This window comes from Geospiza fortis, unplaced genomic scaffold (assembly GCF_000277835.1).
Source record: "Geospiza fortis unplaced genomic scaffold, GeoFor_1.0 scaffold92, whole genome shotgun sequence".
Taxonomy (NCBI): Eukaryota; Metazoa; Chordata; class Aves; order Passeriformes; family Thraupidae; genus Geospiza; species Geospiza fortis.
Genome location: NW_005054389.1, coordinates 2,357,713 through 2,384,369, shown reverse-complemented (window position 1 = coordinate 2,384,369; position 26,657 = coordinate 2,357,713).

Below are 26,657 nucleotides of genomic sequence, written 5' to 3'. Positions count from 1 at the left end.
AACCTGTAAGGCTTTGGCTGCTGCCACAAGTCTTGCTGTGAGTCTGCATACATTGCAATCACTGAAACCATTGCATGGAGCCATAAAGAACTGTGTCTGATGGGGATGCAGGCAGCATGGGAAAAGGAAGCTACACTGCATGCTTTCACCCCATCTTTGGAAATGGGTACTGAGTCTGCCCTGCAATCCTGGATGCAGCACTTCCATGATCAAAACACGATAAATCTCAGTGCTGATGCATGAAAGAGCATAAAAGGATTTTTCACCCTCCCACCTGCACCCTGTCTCCTTAGAAAGTGTCAGGAGGGTGAAGGAACTGAGTTGTTTGCTCATGGAGCAGGGAGGAGCTGGGACTGAAAAACTGGCACCTTCCCATCCCCTGCTTCCCCCAGCCAGCAAAATGCCAAGGTACCATTTCCTTTTATGAGAGGACAGCACACCACAGGGACTTCCTCAGGAGAAAATTGTGTTCAGAGTGTGAAGTTTTGTACTTTTTCTACTTGTCAGTGACACTTTTCAACTGCAGCAATTATGTTATTAACTTGGCCTTGGCTTCTCAGAGTACAGGAATTTGCTTGAAAGTGGTCCCTGTCTTCAGGGTCCGAGGCAAATGGAGTCCCAGTCTGAAAGGGAAATACAAACTGTTGGTTTGTGTTTGTCTCACTTTCCAGTGAACATCTGAACAACTGCACAGATGCAGAGCAGAAATAAACTTGGACAACTCTGTACGCAACGGTGGCAACAGCAGAAGGGGCACAAGGAGGACCGCACTGGGCAGGGAATACACACACAATGCTTTTGTATTCCCTTATCTCACACATGGGAAAGTGCAGCTCTGCCTGTGGGCTGAGCTAGACCAAGAATATGCTGAAACCTCAGTGTAGCTCCATAGAGGATGTTCAGGTTCAACCTGCCTGTGCTTTTGTCAGGCACTGATTCAAAACAGCTATTGAAATCCCTGCCAGTATCTGCTGGCTGCAGCTTGGGCAGAAGTACAAAAGAAGAAAGAGTCTTGCTATAAAAGCAGCTTTTCTTTCTTGCTGATTAGGGACAGCAGGTCCAGTTCCCCTTCACAGAGCCACAAGGTGCTGGATGTGCTGCTCTGTTGCTGCCAAGGAGCAGTTTGATAATTTCCTCCTGTCATCCTGAGTGAAAACCTCCCAGTTCCTACAGAGCAAAGCCATGAGCCCAAAGGGTCTCAGGAAATGGACTAAAAATTAGCAAATTCCTAAAAATTTCCCCACTGGGGAAAACAGTGTGTTGCCAGAGTGATGCAGTCATTCAATAATGGGTTAAGTGACCATGTGCTGACAAATCCATGGCTATTTCTTTATTCTGTAATTAGCATACAAATTATTTTAAAACCTTTGTTCAGGACAAAAAAGCCTTTGCTACCCCATCAAGCAGTGTACAATGGCTGGTTGCATTACCTGGAGGCTGGAAGTTGCTTATGGCTCAAACTGTGGATAGCAATAGATGTGAGGAGATATTAAAGAGGAGAGAACACTGGGAAGAGAGGAGATTGAATGGTTTGAGATGAAGATAGCACTAAGCACTGAACAGAACAAGCCCATCTTTGTTTCCTGTAAGAGAAGTGTGTTCACCTTCTCTCTCTGTCCTGTCTTTCTTTCTGTAGTTAGACTGGTATTTCTCTTATTTGGATTAACCTGCAGACAATAACAAAATGAAATTTTAGCCTTTCTTGGAATCAGTTCATTTAAAGAGGTTTATGCAGAAGTACTGGGATAAATAGGCACCCCCTGATCAGAATCCAAAGAGATGTAGATATGAGATAAACCTATACGCACTCTGGAGTAAATTATTCTAATTTTGGAGCAAATATATTGCTTAAGAGAAATCATGCCTACTGCTAGGAAGAGTAAACCATGCTCCATTGAAAAACAAACATCCACCAGCAACAATATTGCTTGTCATTTTAGTAACCACACACTTGGAGTGTTACTTGTATTAAACTGTATCCCCTTCTGTGTTTCACAGCTCTTGACAAACTGTACACTGTAGCATGTGGACACAAATTACAGTAAATCCTAGTTGAGAACAAAGTAAAGTCTTGGCGTTAGGGGTTTTTTAAAATAAAAAATGAGAACCCCTTAAGAATCGTGATGACTTTGATGTGTGATGGCAGAGGTATGCCAATATCCCCAGGCAATAGTGAGTTTACTGGGCTGGCCATGGTCTGTGTGCTCTGTGTCCCCAGCAGGCAGGGAGCAGCTCCTGGGGTGTCTCCACAGCCCACCAGTCCCACTCAGGAGGTAGCTGCACTTAGCATGCTCCATCCCCTGCCCCTTCTTCACTCTCAGGTCTGTGCTGGCCATACCATGGACAAGCTGCTCAATGGATCTGAAAGCAGTTTTGTGCTCGCCTTCATCTGGATAAACCCTGATTTTATGTGGTTGGCTTTGGCATTTGTAAAGCTGTGTTGATGGCAGGATTTGCACTTCCTGGGATAATAGAAAGCTAGAGGGACAGTAAATAGAGAGGTTGGGGTATGAGTGTGATAGTGTTTATTTTCAGGTTGAGATTATATTCAGACCAGAAGTTGATAATTCAGCATGTCCATGAAACATCCTTGACAGAAACAGAGGTTCTTCCCTGGAAGATGGGCATTGGGTCCTGGCAAAGAGGGTGAAATTCACTCTGTGGCATTGGCAGGATGGTAATCAGTAGAGGGAAGCTCCCCTGAAGCCACTTTAGGATTTCAGAATAGCAGACTGCTGATTATACCTCTCCCATCTATGTGAGAGTGTTTGTCATCAAAAGCACAAATAAGAACCTTTTCATGCAGAATTAATTTTACTATTCACAGTCCAGTGGGCACATCTTTTTAATGGAGTCAAATGCACCTACACTGAGTGTTTTACCTCTGTGTGAGTGTGTGTATATATACATTACACCAGTCTGCACTGAAGTGATGTTAACCTCTGTAGGAAAGTTCTTAAATCTTCAGTAGAGCTAAACTATATTTAGAAACCAGACAGCAGCTGCCATTATGTTATGGGTTGTCTCTCCTGCCAGCACAGAGCTCAGCCAACCTGCTAAGGTGCAGCTAAGATCACAAAGATGTCTTGGGTGCACGGACTGAAAGTCTGGCACACTCAAACTATGCTACCAGAAAGAATCTAGCCAGTTGAACTAAGATTAAATTAATGGAAATGAGAAATCTATAATTTTCAAAACCCAGTTCTGAGTTCCCTTCCACTCCAGGTTTTGCAAGCTTATTTAGCTTTGTTCACTTGATGTAGTTTTTATTGACCTGGTTATTTTTACTGTTTCCCACAAGCAGGCTTTTAGGTATTTATGTTGTCACTTTGTGCTATTGATATTTCAGATAGTTTGGGTCACTCACAGCCTGTCCACAATCTTGGGATACTCTGTGCCTTTGCCTGCTTCTTGGGAGTTCACAAAATACACCCAAGGATTATAAATAATCCTTTTTAGGGCAGTAGATTACAGGAGTGATAAATTTCTGGAAAGATGCACATCTGGGATAAACAACATGGGAATTGTTTCCCCAGATGGTCTGTGCTTCCTGACCAGCCAGTGTTTTGTTCCAGTCAGTGACAAAGTTTGGAATAAGTTCTGCTCTCTGTGTGTGTGAGGTGCTTTCTGTTACGGGATATTACCTGGTGTTGGAAATCCAGCCAAACATAAGAACTCAGTGCTTTGTGGAAAACTCTGAGCACCTGACCATGCAGAGGCTGCAGTGGGAGACTTTGGTGGCATTACTAATTCCCAAAAGCACAAGCACTGAGCCTAGGGACCTCCAGTGGCAAGGGTGATGTATGAGGCAGCTGAAGAGCTGCCCTGGGAGCAGGGGGTGTCTCTGTTCCCCCAGAGCCCTTTCATTGGGTGGTGTAGGACTGGGTGCTGTACTGAGTATGTGGGGAATCCTCCATGGGCTGCAGGTGGGTCTGCTCCCCCATGGACCTCATGGGCTGCAGGGGCACAGCTGCCTCACCACAGCTGCACCATGAGCTGCTCTGGTGCCTGGAGCACCTCCTGCCCCTCCTTCTGCACTCACCTTGGTGTCTGCTGGGTTGTTTCTCTCACATATTCTCACTCCCCTCTGTCTGAAATTGATGTTATGCAGGATTTTTTCTCATTCTTAAATCTGTTATCCAAGTAGTGCTATGACCTTCATAGTTGGGCTCAGCCTTGACCCATGGCAGGTCTCTCTTGGAAGCATGGGCTATGATGTTGAGCAGAATATTGGGAAGCTTCTAGAAACTTCTCATTGAAGCCACCCTTGTAGCTCTCCCTGCTACTAACACAACTAATGCACATGGAGACAATCATATCAATCAGTAGAGAAAATTTTCGTATCTTTTATATATAAGAATACAAGTTCTAAATAAATATATTGTATGCATGAAATAGTCTGTTTTATATCAACAGCTTTCATGTCAGCAGATTATAGGTACTTCAGTTTGTACGAAAATCACTGCACTCAACCTGAAATCAGCTACCTTTAGAAGCCTGTATAAGACAGAAGTGAAGACTGAATGATGTATTTGAAGACCTATGGGAAGTTCAATTCCCCAGAAATCTATCCAGAACACTCTGTTATACAGCTGCCCCTGCAGAAAGTGCTGCAGGAGTTCTGTTGCTCAGGGTGCCAGCCCTGCACGCAGCATTGTGGTGACTTGTGGGCTCTGACTCAGCACTGCAGTGATGTGATGAAGAGCCCCATCTCCACCCTGATGCAATAGCCTGAGTGTTCCTGTGATACACATCTGTTATTTGAAGAGCCATATTAGCAAATGTTTTCTGAAAAAAAATCGAGTTTCTTCCCCCACTTCCATCCTGCTTAGGTTCTTATCCCACATTGACCAGACTGAATTACATCTGCCTTTGATCTAAATATTGTATCACTTATTTGTCACCTGTGATGATCCTCCCCTTCCTCAAGGAGCAAGAACACATTTGTGGGTTGGGTTTTTTTTGTGGTTTTTTGTTTGTTTGTTTGTTTGTTTGGTTTTGGGTTTTTTTTTGTTTTGTTGTTTTTTTGTTTGTTTGTTTGTTTTTTGTGGAAGCAAAAGTTTTGTACCCAGAAAGGTGAAGATGAGAGTAGGGAGGAACATCTGGATCTGAGGTGACTCTGGCTCTTTGGGTACCCGGTGGCTGCTGCATGCCTGGCCAGGGGCAGAGTTCACCACAGCCTGCATCCAGGAGTTTGTGTCAATAATAGGATGTTACCAGATGAACACTCTATTCAGCATTCTCCCAGTAACTGAAAACCCCACAGTATATCATTGTCTAAGCCAAAGAGGTGTGCTGCTCTTTTATCTGATTGTAGTTACAACATGTATATAAGCAATGCATGTGTCCAAACTGTAAATTCCCAGTTCATCCCAACAGCCATAAGGCATTCCAGCACGGCTGTAAGAGCCTGAGCACAGCTCTGAGGGGAGCATTAGCCTGCTCTGTGTGCTGTGGCTGCACTTCAGCCTTGCAATGAGCAAGATACAGAGTGTTGGGGAAAAAAACAGTAATTTCCAGCTATGTTTCTTTGTACAGCTGGGGTCAGGGAGCACGTCCCCCATGCCTGCCCTCTATTTTCACTAAAACAGATGAATTTTAGAGTAGGTGATGACCTACAAAATGTGGGAAGTTTGCCTGCTACAGTTCTTGGGAGATTAGCAGAGGAGGCTGGATGTGGGCTGTGGAGGCGTAATGACTTTGTTTTTAAACTTGTTAGCCATTTAGAGTTCCAACCTCATTAAATCCATGCACTGCAACTCAGTGGCCTTTGAATGAATGGATTAATTCTGTGTTATTTTATCGCTTCCCTCCTGCAGCCTGCAGCTGTGCAGACTAAAGTTATCTTGTTTTCTCATTTATGAGTGTTGTAAAGGAAACTCCCTGGAGATGATGCAGTGTGCTGAACACGAAAGCCTCCATTGAGCTCGATTGCTGCAAACAATCATCATAACAGCTCCTCAAAGCTGCAGCTGGGGTCACACTTCATGGGGGATGGATTAACTGTAGGGGTCCCCTTTTCACTGCTTCATCCAGGCATCTCTGTGAAACACCTAGAAAGGTGCAGAGCATCAAAGCAGAAGTATTCATTTATGAGACTTAGGCTCATTTTTGGTCTGAGATGACTGTGAATTGCACCTTCTGGCAACAGTGTCAAAGCAGCTGCAGGTCCAGAAAATGGAGTGAAGAACCGGAATTTGTGCTCTTCATTGCTTTTGTAGAAAAATGGATGTTGGGTTCATTGTAAACAAAAATCTCTCATGCTGAGCACAGAATATCTCAGGCCACTTCAGCTCAGTGGGCACTAGAAGGACTGTGGTAATGTGTGCTGTATTCGAACAAAAATTTCCTATCTACTTTGAAAAAGCATCTGGAAAGCCTTGCTGGCTTTCTTTTTTTCCTGCTGGATAATGAAAGTTTGATTTTATTTTCAGTTCGAGAGTTATTTAGACCAGTAGTTGATAATGCAGCATGTGCATGAAACATCCTTGACAGAAACAGAGGTTCTTCCCTGGAAGATGGGCATTGGGTACTGGTAAAGAGGGTGCCACTTTGTGGTGTTGTCAGGATGGTAATCAGTAGAGAGAAGCTCCCCTGAAGCCACTTTAGGACTTCAGAATCTAAGCAGTAAATGCAGCAGAATCAGTGGAGCCCTTTCCACCTGGTCACTGTGTCCTGCATGCTCTGACCTACCAAAGTGCCAATTACATATTTTGCTTTATCCAAAAGTTTTATTTTAGTTCAAACCTCTCCTCTGGTAAATCTGATAGCAACTTTTCTTCCTGTAGAACTTTAATATGAATCATTTTATACTTGGAGATTTTAGACCTCTGTGCAAGCTCCCCTGTGAAATGAGCACACTGCCCCAGCCTTGGAAGCAGGGCAGCCCACACAAGTAGGGGGCTCACTCTGGTTTGTTTAGAGGACTCTGGAGGCAGGAGGAAACTCAGAGATCACAAAGCTTGTCTTGGGTCTTGGTCTAAGGGACCTTGGAGTTGCATTATCTCCTCCCAGGAGGATCTCTGTGGACACACACCCTGCACAGTCACAGGGCAGCTGAACTCTCTGCAGCCTCAGTGCTGTGAAATTGGAACACTGTTGGGGCTGCCATGAGGGCAAGGATGAGCCACCTTTCTGCAAACCAGCCCAGCCTCTGTCCCCTGCTGCCCAGCTGCTGGGCACGTTGCATATTTTATTTAGGCTGGGTGCCTCATATTGCCTTGTAGGATTCATTCCTCTTCCCTGTGGCTGATACCACTTTGTTCTAAGACTAAACCTGTCATCCTCCTGCCTCTTGACAGCTACAGGTCCTTCCTGAGCAGGAGGACCACTCAAGAAGAGGTGTCCTAGGAATACTCTTGCTTTTCAGGAGTAAACCACAGCCTCAATCCAAATGTGCTGTAACGTTCCTTAGGCTACTCTCTCCCTCTGTAGGCAATGAGTAAACTGCTCACCGAGATGATTTTCTACTGACAAGTTTGAATAAGTGCATCTTATACTGTTTTGGGTTTGTTACCTGATAGCCTGGATCCACCTGTAGGTAAACGTGGCAAATAAATTACTCACCAGTGCTCATGGGCTGTAACTCCAGCTCTCACTGTGTGTGGGCTGACAATGCCACTTTGACAGGGAGCTTGTTTATGAGGAGCTGGATGACAGAGCTGCAGGAGGGAATTCGATTCAATGTCTCCTATACCTGTAAATTGAATCAGGCTGAGGTGCTTGCAGGGAGGGTTCCTTTAGACAACATCAAGGCTTGATTTGCATCTGTACAGCCCTGGCTGAAAGCTCGAGCTGTGCCTGTGAAATCCCGAAGGCAAGCAGTGAATCAGCTCCGTGTACCGCCCGCAGCTGCTCCCGTGTCGGTGTGTGCTCCGCGGAGGGGCTCAGCCCGGGCTCCGCTCGGCGCTGCAGAGGATCGGGGCAGCCCGGGCTGGGGACGGTCACGCCTCTCCCAGGACCCAGGAAAGCCGCAGCAGAGCTGCTTCTGCAAGGTCACCCGCTCCTGGGACACAGAGCTGTCAGCCCCATTTAGGGTCGTGCCGGCGGATTGGCTCTGTGCATGGTAGTGCATGAGCTCCTGTAGAAATCCTTCCCTGCCGGCGCAGAGAGAGCATCAATCTCTGCCAAAATTAGCCCAAAGAGAAGGGCCCTTAGTGCAGAGCACCAGTGGGATGATCAAGTCCTTTGTTTTCAGGAAGGATATAGCTGTCATCTTATAATTAACTTCTGGAAAATGATCTGCATCATTAGATGGAGGTTGTAGTGAGGACACAGGTTTTTTGATCTTAAATTTGAGTATGTTTAAGCATGTTTGGGTAATTTGTAAACAGCTGTTAAATACAAATCTTTGTGAAAAGGCTTAATGTATCGGTCATTAAAACCAATATTAGGTTATATGCAGAAAAATCTATTTATGTGGCAATAGCTTTCTGGTTTTATTTTGACATTCTTTCTTACACTTACTTTTGGTTCACTCTTAACCTGGAACACTAAACTTGATATTCCCAAATGTAAATAACATTGTATAAGACTTGGAGGGACTGTCTGGAGAGCCTTCAGTACAACCTTAAGACAATCTACTTCACCTTTGAGAAATAGTTGTGTAACCTCTTCTTAAAACCTTACACAGAGTCCCTCAACCATCAAAAAAGAAAATTGTGTGTCAGGCAAAATTGTGTGTCCTGGACTGTACTTGTTTCAACTGAGACCTTACCAATGTTGAAGAAAAAGGAATAGCAACGTGCCTTATTAATGCAGGCCATGAAATCTGCTTCCTGCTCATCAGCATTGCTTTGCAAACTTCAGTTCAAGATGACTCCTAATCCTTTTCTACGTATTGCTGCTTGACTAGCCATCACTGACATTGTAGAGCATATTTGATTTTTGTCTTCCTTGGTGTAGGGATTTGCATGTGATAAAACACTTTGAATCATGTCAGACAGAAAAGATATATATCAGAAGCAAATGTGGCTTTGAAAGTCAATGTAGTTTCTAGCATACAGTCAGTTACTCAGTGATGGCTGCTCCAGTGGCAGCGGAGGGATTTAATTTTTGTTTGGTAGTTGCTGTGTGTTTTCTTTTTATCAAAGAAATGCAGCAGATTCACTTTCAGTGAGCCAGGAAACAACTGTGACCTGTTGTTCCCAGTACACACCTGAAGGTGGACATATTCATATTCCAGACCATAGCAAGTTTTGTATATTTGTTGGTACAGTAATCTGGGGGTTTGTGGCATACAGGAAAAGCCCATGAGACAGGTTATATTCTGATTAGCAGTGTCTTCTAATTGGTTACAATTGGCTAAAGTAATTTTCATTAGTTTTCCTGACATAAGCTTCTATTAATACTAAAACTTGAGCCCAATGACATATTCAGATTTGTGACACAAACCAGGGGAGAGAAATTGCAGTGAAAATGGAGTAATATTTTAAATGGTGTTGAAAGGTATTTTCAACACTTGAAGAAACAACATGAGATTGTTTCAGACTTGCTTGAATTTCTTGATATGTGATTGCCATGCATGGAGCTTTTGTTCTGGTTTTGGGTGTAAAAACACCCTGGTAATGTGCAGATGTGGGTGTTAACTTCAGCCTCAGACAGCTGCAGTGATAGTAAATAGGAATAGGACGGGCCACAATAATTTATCAACAGTCTTGTTTTCAGTCTGCTGTTGCAGGCTGAAGGACCCCTTTGTGCAGCAGCATAATAACCAGCAGGCAGATGACTTTGACTCTCTCACTCTCAGGGGCACATGAATAAGACCTAATGAAAGTAGCTGGGAGACAAGAGCTAGAGCTGCCTCCTGCTGCCAGCAAAGCCTGGCCTTTCTGACACCCCACACATCTGTAACAGGCCACGTCTACAGCACAGCACACAGAGCCAGCAACTGTAAACAACGGTGCCGAGCACAATGTGGGCTGTATGCATGTTTATTCCAGATCAATTAACACAGGTCTGTTCTTCACTGCAGCAGAGAAAATAAAGCAATTCTTTGTCGCTTTGCAACAGCCTGCTTTAAAAACAGCAGTTTTAACCAAGCAATTTTAACCAAGTTTTAATTTGAAAATTAGATAGTAGTGGTGATGAGAGGATCTCCCACAGTTTTATATTTCACTGTCATCCTTATTTCCTGGAAAGATGGAGGATATCTTAATATGCCACTCATAAGAAAGGCAAAGGGCTGTAGATAGAAGTAGATACAGTCAAAAATTTTGGTAATGGTGTCTTTATAGCCTCTAATAGAAATGTTTAATTCCCTGAAATATTTGCTTTTTTGCTCAAAAAAGAGATGATCTTCTATCAATAGTTAAAACCTACATATTAAGACAAATAGACTGAGGAAATCCCTCCCTAACAAAATAAAATACCTTTAAAATACTATGTTCAGTATTGTAGCTAAACTCCAGCTGAATGCATCACAGTCAATGGAATATTTGCCTGATAGTCCATTGGCCTGATGGTCTCACCAGCCACTAGCACAAGCAGACACAAAACTTGCAGTATAAATTACGAAATGTAAGTGCAAAAATAGTTCCGTTTTACAAAATACAGCTCTGTTAGATGTGTAGTGTGATGACAGCTCATGAAAGAGCTATCCTGGAAAAACATATGATGCCTTCATCACCCAGGAACATGAAAGAGGATGTGAAACAGGATTAGGTATGAGGTAATGATGGACATTACCTCAGGTGGGGAGTATCATCTGGGAGCAAACCAGAAGGGCTTAATTTGTGCAACTTGGAAAGGGCAAGAGGAGCTGCAATCACCTTAAATTAGATGAATCAGAGAAAAAATCACCATGGAAAATTATTCTGGTTCAAATAAAAAGCCATCATGAAGAGAACTCAGCATAAAGTAGCCACAAATATAAAACGGAAACAAAATCATGATTTTTAGCCTTCACAAAAAAAAAAAGGATGGGCAAATAAGAAATTTTAAAGCTTTTATGAACTGGAACAAAAGGCATAGTGGGAAAAAAACCTCAATAGCTATTCTTTGTAATGGAAAACTTGAAGACTTTTTGTACTTTAAAAAAATAGTAGGTGCAGCAGTTCTTGAAAAACATTCACAGTCGTTTGAGTAACATTCATTGCTTATTGAAGAACCTTTTGTGCTCAAGGGACCAATCTACTTAATGTTAATAGGTCTGCAATAGCAGAGCCTTTGCTTGTGTCACGGTTCACGCTGAATAACAACCCTGCCACTCTTTGAAATACGTGGGAAAACTTCCACTGGCTGTACTTGCAGTAGCCCTCCGCTGGGAATTAGGGAACAGAGCATCCATCCCTGTCGGCTTTGCAGCCTCGGCTGCGTTTGACAAAGTGCTCAGAGCAGGCAAACATGGAAAGGCTGCGGCTGCTATGGCAGAGCCTGGCAAAAAATCCATAGGAAACAATCTGTTCAGCTGGTTTTCCTCCTGTTTATTGTGAATTCTCTGTGATCAGATGGTTCTAATGAATTAATTCAGCCTTCAGAATTCCTTCTTAAATACTGTATAGCAAAAAATTCCAAGTCTGATGCATTTGCTTTGACTTTGTCTTGACACTCATCCCAATGATTTGAGCCCCATCTCTGTGTCCTGGTTAGGAAGACTGGAGGACTGGAAGTGATTCTGCAAGTTACAGCCTAAAGGCAGAAGAGACAAATGTTGCAAGCATCATGGCCCCCATTTCCAGGTTTTTGGAAGAGACACCCCCGTACCAAATCGGACTATACATTCCCAAAACCTCCATGTAAAGCCCAGTTGTGCACAGTTTGAAAAGCAGTCGTAGTTATGCTAAAATCAACTGAAAATACCAGTTGCACAAGCAAGCATATGCTGTAGTTATCTTTTGATACTACTAATTTTTATGCTACTGTAAAAATTTATGGTTGCATTTAATTCCATTAAATTAACAAAAATTTAATTTCACTAAATTTATGTTAAATTAATATGTTGCTTCTAGCAAAAATTTCAAAATTGTACTTAATTTATTTTAATTTTAGTATGATTTTATTATTCTTATATCAAGGATTTTTTAGGTTGAAGTGCCTTTCCAACAAAGAAAAATACCTTTAGCTTTCCATCTTCTAGTTATCTCCTAGAAATTAAATTAGTGTATTCTGAATAGACACTTTGGAAGTAAGTATTCAAAGCAAATTTGTCAAATTATTATTTTCACGTTCCAGGAACCAAGATACTAATTACTTTTCTTTTGCTATCCAAGCTGTATCTGAAAATTGAGCAATGCATTTATAGACAGGTTTTTCCCCACACCCCATAACTAAAGGAATAACTTGTGAAAGATGATTAGCATGCAGGGAGGCACCTTTCCCTGTGTTAGCACAGTGCTCAGAACAATTAGGCACCTGGGCGCTACTATAGCAGACACGAGTAGCAATGGTGCGATAAGTAGCCCATTAAAATGACAGTTGATGCTATATGAATAATTTCCTTCTCATTTGTCACCTGTCGCCGAAGGAACTTCTTTGTATAGACAGCTCCTCCAGAGATCTTGCCTGAACGCAGGGCCCAGAGCCCAGGTTTGGGCTGCAGCGAGCATCTGGCAGCAGCATTGCTGTGCAGCCAGCCCTTGCAGCTGGCAAGGGCCAGCGTGCCTCCCTTGAGCCGTTTTCTGTCTCAGGTGTCTTGGTGGCACTTCTGAATGCGATCCTGGGTCAGCCTGCTCCTGCTGCACTTCATGTTTGTGTGTATTTAACAAACACGGCTGGGAGTGGGAGAGACTTATGTGCGATTTCCTGCAGGCCTCTGGGAGCAGTCTGCTGACGTGTCGTGTAAAAGCAAGAGGAAGATGGGGGTAGTAGCTTGGTGTGGTTTACAATGCCCACACCTAGGCAGAGTGAAGGTCTGTTTCTGTGCAGCGGCAAGCTGCTCCAGCCCAGCGGCTCCTGGGCTTGCCAGGGCACGCTCCTAAAAGCCAGGCTGCTGGAAAGGTGATTATAACTCGGCAGCACTGTAAGAGTGCCTGCTCATTTCCCTCCGTGATTTGGGTGCTTTTTACCAACCCAGTTAGGTTGGCACAGGTAGGAACCACGGTGGGTGAGACTCCCTCTGTCTGTACATGGTCCTGGTGGAGTCTCAGCACAGCATTTGGGGAGACCTGTAGAGTCTCCCCAAAGGTTTTGTACATTATGTTCCTGATTTGTGTAAAACTCGGAGATAACAGACAACCTGTAAGGAGAGCCTGACTCTCCACAGTTGTTAGCTCTGGAAGAAGTGGGAGACCTTGCTCCAGTTGCTGTTTGACATCTTATCTTAGCAGAATCTCTTAACACGCAGGGTTTGGCAGGAGCGTGGCTGCTGCTGCTCAGCCCCACGTGCTCTCTGCTGAATTACTGCCCAGCGCAATGGGGCATCACCGGTACCCACACCAGCGCACCAGACAATCCCAGACAGCCCCACCCTCCTCAGCCAGTGCTCGGCAGGTGCAGGATACAGAGGCTGTGCAGCCTGGGAAGCTGCCGGATTGCAATTTATGTGCATAGATATATTTTAGTTCAGGGAACCGGTACTTATCTATTGATTACAGCTCACAAACACACAATTTCTCAGCCATTAATGAAGCTATGGATGCTTGCTGCTTGATTTAATCTTTGAAAAAAACAATTGGCTCTGAAGCCTAAGCCTATATTTTGCAGAAATAAAGCACCTTTCCTGTCAGAGTTCTTCAAAAGTACTAATTGTATAATTTGCCCCAGAATTACACAACATTAACTTTTTTTTTCCCCAGAAAGGAGGGATAATTATGTGAACATCGAAGGGAATTAGTTGAGAAGAATATGTCTTGTGGCAATATAGAAAAACAAATATTGTCCTGCCTTGATGTAATGCATCAGCTAAGAATTTGTAAAGCAATAAATGTATCAGGCTTTGGATCTAACAGGGCGTACTGGGAAAAATGAGGCTGCTAGAGTCACAGTTCTAGAATTGTTACATTTTTCTGAGATACCAACAGGAGAGAACTCAACAAAAAATAGAAGAAACAGAATATTGATGTTGCACGCCAAATAATTAAGAAATCAATAACAATACTCAATGGTACGCCAAGCTCAGCTGCTTCTGACATTTCTAGGACCTGAGACTCCAAACTTCTACATAAACCTGGGTTTTTATTCATATCAGCATTATCGTTGTTGTCAGGGAGACAGTCGCTCATGTATCGTTGCCACACAGAGCATTTTAATCATCCCTTCTGCAGACAGAATTTGTGTTTAAAATAGCAGACAAAGGTTCCTTTCCTCACTTACTTTGCATCTAGATATTGTAGTTAGACAAAAGTCCTGCATCAGATCATGTGCGAAGAAGGGAAAAGTCATTTCAGAGAGAAAAGAGGCACCTATTATTAGTGTTCCAAAGACACACTGTTGTCGACAAAAAATTTTATTCTTTTCATTCTTAATGCATTCTGTGCCAATGCCTGTTATTTTTGTAGTTGGCTTTCCACATTTGCTTGACTATTTTGTTACGTTTTTATTACAGCTATAGCCACCTATTACAAAAAAAAATAGATTAAGAAAAAAAAAAGGCAGACAGGTAGGATGTCTTTTGAGTCTCTTGCTGAATTCAATAGAAATTGCCAAATACTAGAATGTCACAGAATTGTGGGAACCCTGACTGCTGCTCATGTGTTTTTAGTATTACTGAATAATTTATTATTTGAGGGAAAATGTGAGGTCTTTGTCACCTTTCATTTTTGTCTTGTCTATAAATTTATATCTCTCAGTGGCAGAGTGTGACACTACCAGGAACATAATCGGAATTGTACCATAATTTCAACCCCCACAATTTAAAATTTGTACCCGTTAGTGCAGAATAATTGCTTCTCCGAAGACTATCACAATTCACCTGCAGGTTCAGCCTTTCACAGCCCCACCACTGACTCCCAAAGGCATGTGGGCTGGGATGAGGCTTTGCATAATTCAGGGCTGAAATAAACACACAGAAATATTCCAGAGTGGATGGATTCTGCCATGGTTGTGCACCGCGTCAGTGTCGAGGTACCACACCTCTGTCTGTAAAAACCATTTATTACTTGTCTTGTGGGCACATTACAATGGTTGTTTAGCTAATACATATGAAATGCTTTGAATGCAAAATGTGTTGGACAAGAGCCTGTTTCTTTCTCAACTCTGCTTTCTGAGGTGACTAGAAGCAGATATTGGGAGTGTTTTTTCAGAGCTATGCAGTTAGAACAAATAGCTGGATGGTATGCATTTACAGTTCAGGGTTTTTTGTTTCCTTTCCTGCCCTAAGTTATTTGAGTAAGTTCTCCAGGAGGATGACAAAGAAGGGAGATTTGAGAGTCTCACAGGAAAAGTTTGCCCAAAACATTTAAGAAAACTGGGTTAAACCTCAGTATCAATGTCAATATTTCTTTTTAACATTGTTTTGGAAAGAAGGAATTGCAAGGATAAATTTTTTTTTTTTCTCTCAGAGGAGAATCTGTAAAAAAATTGTTTACTGCCTCAAAACTATAAATTGCATCATCTTAAGCTCAGAGAGAGGCTTGGCTGGTGTACCAAACTGATCTTGGGGGCACAGTGGATCTTGTCCACTGAAATGTGCCATATGTGTCAGTTCCCCATAGAATATGACCTTTTTTCCTTGTGCCCACTGTGTTTATCAGACTGTAAGAATTTTCTGATGTAGACTCCCCTTTTGCCTGTTTGGGGTTTCAGACTGTAATTCTCCTGCCCAGTAACAAGTGCTTTTCTCTGCTCACCCACCTTCAGTCTGGCAAATTGGTGCCACAATTAATGCCAGGGTCCCTGTTATAATCTGCACAAGTATATGATGGCATTCTTGGCAGATGAAACCCTTTTTCCCTGGGCAGTAGACTTCCTTGATAACAAGGGTCAGGATAAAAACAAACAGTTGTGCATAAACAAAGCTGTCTCCATGTTTAGTTTGGATTTGGTTCCTTGTATAAGCAGGGTTTTGGGCTGAAACTGAACAAATGAAATGAACTTTTGTCTTTCTTTTAGAGAAGTGTTCAAATGATAGGCGAGGAAAGATCTCATAAGGAATGAAAGCTTAGTGTTCCATTTTAGGTGAAGCAAAACATTTCAGGCCAGGTAGGCATCAAAACCAAAATAAAAATTTTCACTCTACTTATTTTCTATTTTGTCTTCTTCTTATAAGTAAAATTTTCATGCTGTGGCACTCTGGCATAACTTTTGCAGAGTATCCATTTTGATTATCACCTCTGGGCAGACTTGTGCCCAGGTTCCAGGAGTAATTTATTGCTCAAGCAAGAAGAGAAACACATCGTACCTGCAAAATGCAGAGCTTGTCTTATCCTAAGTGTAATTCATCTCATTGTAAGGCAAAACTTTCATGATTCTGAAACTAATAATATAGTCATCAAAATGTCTTCCAAAGTGGCAAATGTCTTCGCAGATTTAATACAAACTGAGATTACTTTCAATAAAAAGTCACCAGAATTTTCCAGGCCAGTGGGGACCCACATACTGTGTAAAAGTGTAGAATGTCAATAAAACAAACTTGACAGCACCATTACTTTCCATTCCATATAAAACCTGGTTTTGCTGATTAAGGAGGTCAACGAGGAATTCTGTAGTCTCCAAACAATTGTATTTTTTGTCTTGGCTGTTTGTCTCGGTAACATTGGCAGACTAGGAAAGGCTACTTGTACCTCATCATGTAACTGCATTCTAAAGTGCAGCCTAAGCACTGAATTTCTCAGTCATGTTGTATTTTATCAAGCTAGATTATCCCCCTAATTACACTAGCATAAACAGTTGTAGCTTAATTGAATTAAGTCGAATTGGATAATTGCTGCAAGAAAGCAGATCTCATTGAAGTCACAGTCCAAATTAAAGTTTTAAAACCCAACCCAGTACACTCAGAAGTTATGCAAAGTGCTGAATGTTCTGAGTTCCTGTAGAAGTTCAAGAAACTTGCATTACATTGGTGACAAATCCTCATTTGGAGCACATTAGTAACCTGCTAAGTCAACTGTGCATTTTTATGTGATATTCTATAAGCACTAGAGATGTATGGATATGTTTATAAATCAGATTAATTGTTCATCTACCAACAGAATCTACTTCCCTTAATTCTTCTGAGAAGCACATTAGACCATGCGCTGCTATAAGAGATTCAGGAGCATGTGAGGTATAAAGTGTGCAGCTGGAACCTGATCCTTTGGGGTAGCCAGCTCCGGATATGGACTTGTCTGTCCCCTGTTTTCAGAGAGAGTTCTTGGAATAAAAGACATCCCAGTGAAGGCCAAGACAGCATAGTGAAAGACACAAAAATGCATCATCAGTCAAAAGGAAAAGGAGTAGCAGGCAAATCAGTAAGCTGCAGCTATAATCTTTCATGCAAAGGGCTTTAAAAACATTAGTTCAGACTCACAGCCTCCCTTGAGGAGTGAAGAAATAAAATTATGTCAGAGACAGTTGCTCCTTGTTTAGGATCATACATTTAGTGGCAAAGGGGGGACTAGAACTTGGAAACCCCACGCACACAAAATGCTTGAGGATATTCCTGGTAAAACAGCAGTGATCTCATTAAAAAAAAATCAAATATCATAGAGATATGTGAATGACTTTTTAACATTCCATTGAGATGTATCAAAGTGAATGTGAAAGATGAATATGGTACAAGCAAACCTTACCCTTAGTGGATGAGGTTGTTATTGTTTTTGTTATTTTTCACTCCCTCACAGGCTCACCCGAGGCACTGAGAAGAGCTGGCAGGATGCTGAAGGTGTCCTGGGGAATATCCCAGCACACAGGCAGCTGTGCATGCTCTCCTAAAAAAGCCTATCAACAGGCACTGTGTTCCCTTCTCAGCTGCCCCAGTGGCAGCAGGAACCAGGGCTGCTCTCACAGGGCTGCTGCAAGCCCTAGCTGGGGCTAGACATGCTGTGCATGCAATCAGCTGCCACTCAAGTTCGCTCACAGGACATCTCCTGTGGAAATAAACAGATAAATTATTCACTGAGCAGGCAAGATGATACTGAACACCATGGCAGCTAAATATTGTAGTTACACTAAGTTCTTGTGAATAGGACATAACTTATTCATAGTCAGAAAGTGCAAGAACTCTTTCACAAGCTAGATTTTTGTCAGTCATGATGATTTTCCATGTGTTCTGTACTATAGGAAGTCCTCTTTGAAAAGGGGACAGTAAATTATTTACTGTACAGGGAGGGTGATCCTAAATGGTACAGCAGAGAAACAATGTAGCTGCAATGAATTCACATGAGCATGATGTGCTGCTCACAAACCATTCCTTTAGCCTGCCTTCCATGCCAAACTGGTGATCACTGACAGCCCACAAATGGGATACAGAGCTGCCTTCTGGAGAGCAGGCACAGGTTAGCCCTTCTAAACCTGTAGCACCTTCACATCTGAGCAAAAAGCAAGTTACTCTTGCCTGTCTAAATCCTCAAGAGGTATCTAAGTCATTATGGTGTCTCTTGGTAGTGCTCTGCTTTTTAATTTGTTGTCATCTGGGGCCAGACCCTGCCCCTGGTGGCCAGAGGCTTCATGGCCTTTCTGCAAGGTGATATACATGCTGCTGAGTGCTGGCTGAAGGGCGTGATGCTCTCAGGGGTTGTTTTGAGGTGGAATTGAACCCTGCAGCTCATGTCCAGAACACTGTCTACATGGTATAGGCTGCCATATACACTGATAGAAGGTGACATATTGTTAACCAGAACTACTGTTTAAAAGGGGAGTGAGAAAAGAAAAATACCAGCTAAGACAGCAGATGGCATCTCGAATACTTAAGTGAGTGGACTCAAGTGCTCATCCACTCTAATGGCAGAATATCCATTTTGAACACCTGATTCTCAAGCTGCAAAGGCTTGTTGTTGTCAAATCCATTTTCCCTTTGCTTAAATAGAAGCACTTTGAGGTGTCTGTGAGAATTATTGTGGCTTTCTCCAGGGCACCTGGAGCCTGGCTCAAGGAGGGAGCTCTCCTTGCTGCAGCCCCTAAGCCTGTGCTTTTGTCCCTCAGTATGGCAAGAATATCAAATATCACTGGTCACAACATTTTTAAGGAATGAAGCAAAGGAAATTTACTTTCCACTTTCTCATGCTTGTCTTTGCACTTCTTCTGATTGAAGGACTTCTGCATCTCCTGCCTCTAATTTGTGTTGTGGTGGTACTAATTTACTTAGGAGGCTCAGAGCTCCCATCTCTCATGCACAGATGCAAGAGGTGGCACAGGGAAGCTGAGCAACACAGCTAGTGATTATCTCTGGTGACTGGACAAAGCACCTTTCCCTCTAGCACTGCTGAGGAAAAGGACTTTTGTCATCCTCTTTATAATTTATTGTAGATAAAGCAGCGTGAGAGTCAGTGCAAATGCAAATGGGAGAACATTTACCTGCAGAGAGTTAAAATCTGCTTGTCTCCTTCATTCATGTAATCCTACATATAAATGTGTTTGTTGAAGATAAATTAGCTATCATAGTTAATTTATTCTGCATGCTTCTTATTAGCTATGTTAATTCCCTTAACTCATCCCACCACATTTGTCCTCTTTGCATCAATTCTGTTTTGATTTTCTCAGCACTGGTTAGAATAGGTTTTACAACATGACTGCTGTGTTAAAATACTTTCTAGAAACAGCCCTGTGCTTACTCTTAACTGTGTAGCTTTGCTGTCTTACAGCATGGAGGTTTTACTTTTTTTTCACTATATGGACCCTCTTGAAAACATAGTGTGTTTTGGTTTTGCCTTTTAATTTCTGGAAGTACCTGTATTTGCATGCTAGTCATCTACTTTTATACAGTAAAAGCCTACACTGAGGCCCTGAGCCCAGTCTCGAGGGACTGTGCAGGCATTTCTAGGATGCAGCAGGAGGACAGGTGCCTTGCTGAATATTTGTAACAAAAGATGCCACTTCAAGTAGATTAGAAGAGTGTGTAAAACAAAATTGGAGTCATTTAGTGAGTGCTAAGACAGCACTGCACTCCATGCAGTATACTTAGGGAGATAGCATTCTTCTCCCACTTTGGAAGTTGTAAGGGGATTTTGTACGTGTGCTTGTTGTTCTGTTTTTGACTGAATGCCTTGTACAAGCACATTCCCCCAGGAGATTTCTGGGGAGCTGTGTGTTCCTCACTTACCCTTGGATGCTCCTGTGTGTCTGCTGTGGATTGCCCCCCCAGGTTATGTCCCTTGGTGGTTTACAGCACAACTCTGCACCTGGGAGCTCTGGCTACCTTCCCATGGACTGCAAACCATTTTGGAAGTGAGGCTGCTTCACCTGTCTCAGGGAGCTCTCTAAAGCCTTGCATTATGGAGCTGTTGGCTAGGTGCTACACTGTCAAAGTCTAATTGCTGTAACCAGCCAGAGCTAAGCCGTGGCTGTCCCTGCAGATGACAAGGCTGCTGGCAAGAGGTCACCCTGGCAACACCACTTGTGGCTACCTGCTGAGGATGGCTGATGAGGCCTCGCCAGGGAGTTCCTGCACAGCAGCAATGGATTTTGCTCTCTTAGGCTATATCTAGCAGCTCAGTGACAAACCCAGAGGCAAGGAAGTCTTGCTTTACTAAGACTGTCAGACCCTCAGGGACTAGGAAAGCAAAGGAGACTTAGTGATAACCATTGCTTTTCCAAAGAGTGTTGTTTCTGACCTGTCCTTCCTTTGGTAAAATCTGTGACACATTCAAAATGCCGTGAAAAGTATTTTAGTTCTCAGCTATTACAAAATTTCTACAGATTTAGCTGGAAGCCAAAATCATCCTCCAGTGGGAAGAGGGCATTAAAGCATAGCAGGGGTCCAAGTCTCAGCTGGGGCACAGCTCTGTGGGGATGCAGCAACCCAGCACCTCACAGCAGTTTGGTGAGAGACTGAGGCTAAATGCTCAGCCAGTGCCTCCACAGCAGCAAGTGCAAGTCTCCCTGTTGAATACCTGGACAGCCTGACCTTTATGAGCTGTAGTTTTAGATTTTATAGCTGTATTTCAGGGGCTTTGTTCTGCCTATTTTTTAGCCGCATAGGTGTTTATTTCACATTTTTGCAAGGAGGGCAGAAGGTTTCTGATGCCCTTTCCATGGGAAAAGAGGATTATTTCATAGCTATGACCCACACAACACACTGTTATCTATTCAGGTAAACATCCTTCTGGTCAGTTGGAGCCTCCTGGAGTGCAAAGGTGTTAACCATGATCATTCCATGAAGGACATTAGACAGCCTTTCAGCACAGCAGAGCTTTTCAGCTCTTTCTCTAGAAACAGTTAAACCAATGCAGACTCTCAGCATCTGAATAGGGCATCTGCATAGCTGCTATTTCAAAAGCATCTTCAGCTTCAGAGCAGAGATCACAGATGGCCCAGTGAGACACTTCAAGGCAAATCTGCACCACGGAGCAAAGCTCTGCTCCTCCTTCAGATCGGGAATCTGCCCCTCTTTCAAGTCTGTTCTTACAATAAGCTAGAAAAAGCCACTTGGGGTGTCAATTCGTATTTGCAAAATATTTCCATGAGAAGAAAAACAACCCAGGAAAACAAGGAAAACCAGTCAGCCCTGTGCCTGTCAGGTGCAAGTGCTGCCTGAGTGAGTCGGTCAGGTGAGGGGAACACAGGGCTGGAGGTAAATTTTCACAGGTACCACGTCACCTGTGCTTAGCTGGCAGATACAGGTGCACATCTCTTGCCACTTGCCTGTTCTGAACATGGCCCTCTGAGATCTAAAATCTCTTGCTGTGTTTAATTTACAAAACTCTTTGCTGATATTATCCCCAAATGCTTCTAATGGAATTACTTGAGCTTCGGTTTCACAGGTTGTTATCTGTCTGTAGAAATGCAGCTTGAGAGATAATTTTCCAGCACTGGAGGTAAAACCCACTGGCTTGATTCTAACGTGTATTTCCAAGCAAAGGGAGCGGTACTAACAGCTCTTGTCTATATAGTCCTTAATTTAAACACCCTCAAACATAAACTTTGATAGGTAGGTTATAAATGACAAGTGCCATATTTTAATGAATTTACAAGGTAGAACTAAAGACTGTTTGGGTAAACTGGAAGTTATTGCATTTATAAAAAGCATGAGCAGATGAACAGATTTTTTTTAATGCGATCAAAACTGATATATGCTAGAGACTTTCTAATTTCACTGAGGAAATAAATTTTGATCCAGTAGTGACTTGCACAACCCTTCTTAGAAGGCTAGGCTTTTACTCTAATCAGACCTGTAGGAGCAAAATATTTTCCACATGGATATTTAGAAAGGTTGTATTCCAATAGTTATACACTAGACAGGACATAGTATTGATGATACCCTCATCATTATTTCTCAGAAAGGTAACAATAGCATAGTTTTCAACAGCTGAATATTTATCTAGACAGGGTTATGCACAGATCCCAGCAGAATAACTCTCTTCTGTCATTATGAAAAAGAAAATATAACTGTTGTGTGCTTTGATTCATGGGCAGAGTGGGAAAGTTTCAAAACAGGCACAAAGCATTACAAAAATTTAAATTGAGAGAATCACTTTGCAGGCTCCAGTTTTCACAAACAACACAATCTAGTGAGTTGGAGCAATTAGTAGTTGTGTGAGGATGTCCCCATCTTTAATGAATCTCTGATAGCTGCTGCTTCTCCACAAGACCTCATTAAAGCCTTGCAGGCTTAGAGCTAGGAAGAGATTGGCTTTTTGGGTTGGAGTCTTTGCGAGTCCTTGCCAGATGACCGGCTGCTCACACCCCAGTGAAACAAGCTGTCATTCACAGGCAGAACTGACAGAACAGAGCAGGGTGTACCACCAACACACTGCTCAACCTGCCAAAAGGGAACATAAGAGGACAGAAAACAGTGATGTTTGGGGTCAAGGCATTTACCAGAAAATTGTCAAGAGATGTGCAAAAAATGCTTTCTTTCCCTTATGGGTGCAGAACAAATTTATTTGTGTTACTAACACAGCTTTTTTTTTTTTTTTTACTCTGGTGTTTTAGGAGGCTTTTTCAGAAATTCCTTTTCTGCTGTCCATCAGAAACTAGCCTGAGAGCAGGAGTTTGTTTCTATTCTTTGCAATCAGTGCTGACTTGTCATGCCTGCAGCTTGTGAAAGGATTTCAGCTTTTTCTTCAGATAGCATGAGGACTAGAGGACGTGGGGATTCAAGACATCCTGCCTAAAGTTTGTCATGTCGGTTGAAAGTGTCCAGTTCAATTTGAAAAGTCATAGATGAAAAATTTCTGCAAACAGCCAAAAATAATAAAAGCCTTGAAAATCACTCATGTAGCTTGTTTTAGAGATTGACTGTGGGCCATAGAGAAGAGTGATATTTTAACTAATCACTAACTTCTAAAAGGAAATATGCTTCGAGTATTGCCAATTACAGCACAGAAATTTCATCCCAGTTTTTGATCAGAGCATATATTAAAAGGAAAAAACCAAATCCCTTGTTTATTTAACCTTATATCTCCTCTCTGGCCTAATACATAAACAAGGTTTGGGAAAGCTGGAGGGTTAAAAATTAGATCAGATATCTGTCTGCTCCAGCACATATTTTGCTGAACCCTGTTTCTTAGGACTTCCAATTTGTTATTTTGGCATGAGTGGTTCACCATTTTATTGAATTGAATTGTGGTTTCCCAGCTGAAATGCAGACAGCACAGCAGGGTGAAAAATACACGAGACTCTCTTTGCTGTGGCTTTCTGTGGCATACATGAGTAGAAAACTTGATTTACTTGTCCAAGCATGCAGTCATTTGTCAATGTCCTTCCCTCAAGATTCCTGGTGCAGGGCAGAGTGCTGATACAGTGATACAGGGTTTTCTGTCTGGGTGCTTCCCTAATGTCTAGGGTACTTCCTCTGGTATTCGCAGGGCCTCTTTATTTGCCAATGTACTTTGCTTACACATATTCTAAGTAATATCATTTTAGTTCTTGCTTCCTCTGGCAATTTTTGCTTCCAAATTTCTCCTGCAGGCAGCATCATTAATCTTGCATCATGTGCTTATACCTTTCTTGTCATGGCTCTCAATGAGTTCAGCAAGTCTGCAGTCACAGTCACTGGGCTGGTGTTCCCTCACTGCTTTTTCTGCTTCAGTGCAGATGCTGGTTCCTGTTCATTGTTAGCTACAATAAAATCATCTGTCTCCTATAATGTTTTTATTATGGGTGTTCAGCTCTTTCTTTGCCTATTTGTTGCATTTTATGCTGTCAGTTTAACCTCTGACTTTAATCCCATGACACGGCTTGATGACATCTGTCCTTGTCTGAAGGCTTCATTACATCAGGTGTTCTGAAATGGTTTCCTGGTTGATGCAGTCTCCAGAAAAACAAACAGTGCACATCATGGTTTGTGTGCACCCTACTTACCTGTCTCATCTGAAAAGCAGGTAATTCTCAGTGCATTTTTTGGGGGGTTAAACACTAAGCTGCTTTCAAACACAAATCACCCTCGTGCTTGTCAGGCAGCATGGTCTCAAAGCACATAATGATTTCCACTGCCAAAGCTGAACAACCCCAGCTCTCTCAGCCTGCCTTCGTGGGAGAGGTGCTCCAGCCTTCTGATTACCTTGTTGGCCTCTTCTGGGCCCACTCTAACAGGTCTACATCTTTCCTGTTCTGAGGATCCCAGAGCTGGTTGCAGTGCTCCAGGTGGGGTCTCACAAGGGAAGAGTTGAGAGGTGGAATCCCCTCTCTCAACCTTCTGGCCCCTCTTCTGATGCTGCCCAGGACAGAGTTGGCCGCCCTGGGCTGTGAGTGCACACTGAGGTGCCTTGTATTCCCTGCTCTCTTCAGGGCGTGTTTATCAGGTCTCTGTACACTTAGTGTCACTTGGCACTGAGAATGAAAGAAGGCAATTGCAGGCAGAAATTACATTCCTAATAGATCATGCTGTCTCCCTGATCTTACCTTCACACACTGATCTGAGCCTCTTTCTCCTCTTCATGTTAGCTCTTCCCTGGGATCATTGTTTCCTTTGCTGAGCTTCCAGAATAACCTGCTTGAAAACTCAGTTATTTTGTGTTGTACGTGAAGCTGTACCAACACATTTATATAATCTGTCATCTGAAACAGGGAATAAAAATAGAAATAGTCATGCAATGTACTAGTCATTCATAAAATGAACTGCACAGCTTTGCACCAAGGCATAGTAAAGAGAAGCTCCCTCATGGGTTCTGGCTTAGCAGTTTTCCAGTTGCACTTCACTTGTGCAAAAAGTCCTGAGCACAGGTGGGGGCATGGCTGCAGAAGCCCAGCAGGCTGCTGTGCTGCGCTGCCAGGGAGGGAAACAGCAGCTGCCCTCCCAGCTTTAGCTTGTGCAGGGAATTTTCTCTTTACCCCAATTGCATAAATAACCAGGAGACCCAATTCTAGCTGCTACAATTGACACACATGTGGATTTCCTCCAGGAAAACAGTCAAATTCCACTGTAATCTAACATGACTTTCCAACTACCATAAGCAGCTTATCTTTTTCTTCTGTGACAGTGTTTCTAAGTCATAGGATTTTGCAGATAGGATTTTAAGCCATGAAGAATAGAGCTATCTGCACTGAGGTAGCTGGAACCATTTAATTTGCCAAGTTTATCAACAGCCTTTGGTCTGCACAGAGTTCAGATAATATTTTGGGAAAATTAGGAGCCTGGAAGGGGATGAATCTGAATGAGTTTTCTGATAATGCATGTGTCTGCTAATTAGGTATTATAGAGACTTTTGCTTGTATTAATTACATTGGTGAATGAGAACAGATTAGTTCTGATTCAAATGCATTGCTGCTGTAAAGCCCATCAGAAGATACTGGTGGAGGACCTTTTGTGGATCATAAATAAAATGAGAGAACATGATACATAATTTCCCAAGTTCTTCTCCAAAATGCGGTGAAAAGATCAAGGTTTACAGGGGAAGGCCAGTTTGACCCTTAAACTTATACATCATAGTTCTTAGGCACCTAAAGTCGAGCATTATTAAAGTTCCCAATTCTAAAGGCACATTTCTATTTCAAAATGTCTTTATCTTTAAACACAGTAGCTGCAATGGGATTCTAATTTATAAGGAGCAAAAGGAGTCACTTGGTGGGCCAGAAATCAGTGTTTACACAGAAGGTGATGATCACATCCTGATTACATCAGTAACGGATATGATTCAGTGGAGAGAGAACCAGTCCCAAGCACTGATGTCTATGGTGACTGACCCCCAAGGTCTGCTTTATCAGGGCTGAACAAAAATAATGACAACTATGACACGTGTGCACACAAAACATCAAAGAAATCTCAAAGATCTCTAAATTTTTCTAGATGGACAAAAAGCCAGTATCCATTGGCTACATGAAAATGTAGTTCTAGCTAAAAGCATATTCTACTTTATGAGAAAACGAAGTAAGAAATTACAAACATAGAAAGGAAGAAGTGGGGGAAAACCAAACAGCATACATTAAAAGTCTTGAAATGCAAAAGAGCAGCAGAAGAAATCACCATCATTGTGTAAGAGCAGGGAATTTACTTAATGACATTTCCATAAAAATGGTATAGTTCTCATTTTGTACAGACAAGCAAGAAAAATCGTAGGAAAAAGATTTCTGACACAGAGAACTGAAGTCTAACAGTGTAATTCTTGTGGTCAGACAAAGCTGATTTCAGCCTCTGGTTAAGTTTACTTTTTGACTGCAGTGCATATTTTAATCAGCATAGCAAAATCAAGTCTGTAAAGTGGACT